Source organism: Lactuca saligna, unplaced genomic scaffold, assembly GCF_052625555.1.
Source record: "Lactuca saligna cultivar CGN05327 unplaced genomic scaffold, ASM5262555v1 scaffold_22, whole genome shotgun sequence".
Lineage (NCBI taxonomy): Eukaryota > Viridiplantae > Streptophyta > Magnoliopsida > Asterales > Asteraceae > Lactuca > Lactuca saligna.
The window spans coordinates 205001-207500 of record NW_027629828.1 but is presented as its reverse complement, the minus strand read 5'-3'; positions in this window follow the sequence as shown (position 1 = coordinate 207500).

Here is a 2500-nt window from a genome sequence, read left to right as displayed (position 1 = left end):
ACCTTGCCACACACAAACCCATCCACGAACGACCAAGGGAACAAGGCAACCTTGCCGCACACATGCCCATGAACGACCAAGGGAACAAGGCACCTTGCCGCACACATGCCCATGAACGACCAAGGGAACAAGGCACCTTGCCACACACATGCCCATTAACGACCAAGGGAACAAGGCAACCTTGCCACACACAGACCCTTGCATGAACGACCAAGGGAACAATGGATGTGAGGCTGGCAAGGCTAGGTCACGGCAAGCCAAGCAGTCAGGCTACACAATTGATGTGAGGCTGGCAAGGCTAGGTCATGTCAAGCCAAGCAGTCAGGCTACACAAGGGAACAAGGCACCTTGCCACACACAAACCCATGAACGAACGACCAAGGGAACAACGCCTCTTCCCACACACAGACCCATGAACGACCAAGGGAACAAGGGTATGAACGACCAAGGAACAATGCGTATTGCCACACACATTCCCATGAACGACCAAGGGAACAAGGCTACCTCCCAAACAAACACACATGAACGACCAAGGGAACAAGGCTTCTTCCCACACACAACCCCATGAACGACCAAGGGAACAAGGCACCTTGCCACACACATGCCCATGAACGACCAAGTGAACAATGGATGTGAGGCTGGCAAGGCTAGGTCATGTCAAGCCAAGCAGTCAGGCCACACAAGGGAACAAGGCACCATGCCACACACAAACCCATCCACTAACGACCAAGGGAACAATGCATATGGGGCTGGCAAGGCAAGCAGGCTACCCAAGTGAACAACGCCTCTTCCCACACACAGACCCATGAACGACCAAGGGAACAAGGGTATGAACGACCAAGGAACAATGCGTATTGCCACACACATTCCCATGAACGACCAAGGGAACAAGGCTACCTCCCAAACAAACACACATGAACGACCAAGTGAAGAAGGCTTCTTCCCACACACAACCCCATGAACGACCAAGGGAACAAGTTTACTTCGTACACGAACACCCATGAACGACCAATGGAACAAGGCATCTTGCCACACACATGCCCATGAGCAACCCAATCCCATCCTCATCGGTCTAAGGAACAAGGGGCCTTGACAAACCATGAGCAGATTTCTAAGCAAGTCAAACGATGAAGGGAGCAAAGTGTAGTTCCTACTTAGTACATAGTAAATTGAATATATGAGTTCCAATCCGATCAACTCGTGTTCTTTCGAGTTCATCTAAGCCACCTATGAATACCTAAAAGCCTTATCTGCCTGCCTATCACCAGGCGACAGGGACAAAAACCCAAATATGATATATTTTCATTTCAAGTCCATTCGTCTATGTTAACAATGACCCACACAATGTTTCAATGGCATTCCTACTTGATTTGAGCGACATTCCAACAAGTAGGGAACCAACGCTTCAAGGCGTGACCAAGGATAGGACACAAACATTTACGCCTCAAACATGACATTTTGTTTTTTTTTTTCATTTCAAAGCTTTTCATTTATAATAAAAAGCATCCCTACAAAATTTTGTGTCAATCCGAATTAATTCGAGCGAGTTATGGACGATTTCGCACAATTATGCATCCCTGGGCAAATCAATATCTGTTCCTGTCACCAAGCTCTTTGTGCAATATGTATATATAGGGGAACCATGGGACTGCTGCCCATTGGCGCCCCAAGGATGTCCAGCGCCCAAGGCTCTCGAGGCTGGCACGCTCGAGGCATGGCCAAGACGCCCGCTCTTGACGAAAATGGGGCCAAAACGCCCCCCATTGGCGCCCCACTCCCGTGTCCCCTCGCCCCCAAGTCGTGTGTGTCCAAAAATTATGCATCATCAGGGAAATCAATGTCTGTTCCTGTCACCAAGCTCTTTGTGCAATATGTATATATAGGGGGTACCATGGGGTCTCATTCTCATAGGTGCCCGGCATGGTTGATGGGCAAATAAGAATCGTGAGGCTGTATCGAGCACACACGAGGCAAGCCAAGCCAAGCCCCACGACCCATGAAAGAGGCCATCCCCCCCAACACGTTGCCTTGATTTCTCGAACGGTGACCTGAAAAATAGCCCCATCTCCTTGAGTCTCCTCGACGTTGTGCCCATACACTAGCCCGTTGCCTTGATTTTCCTCGACATAGGGCGCAGAAACTAGCGCCGTTGGCTTCACCTGTGCCTCGACGCCGTGCGCATACTAAGAAATATACATCCTCAGGGAAAGCAATGGGTGTTGCTGTCACCAAGCTCCTTGTGCAATATGTATATATAGGGGGGGAGCAGTGGGTGAGCATGGCAAGGGATGAAGGTGCCAGACTGCCTTTGAGCGCGAGCTTGGGTGACTGTTGCTTGATTCCTAGTCGGTGGCATAATACCCCTCCGAGTGGGGGCCTTGGCGTGGTGTGGGGATGCCTCGTTAGGTCTCTGCGACACCGATCCAGGGTTGTGGTCTAGCTTTGGAAGTTTGGGATGGTGCTGTTTGTGTGGCAATTCGATGATGATGTGCTTGCTGAT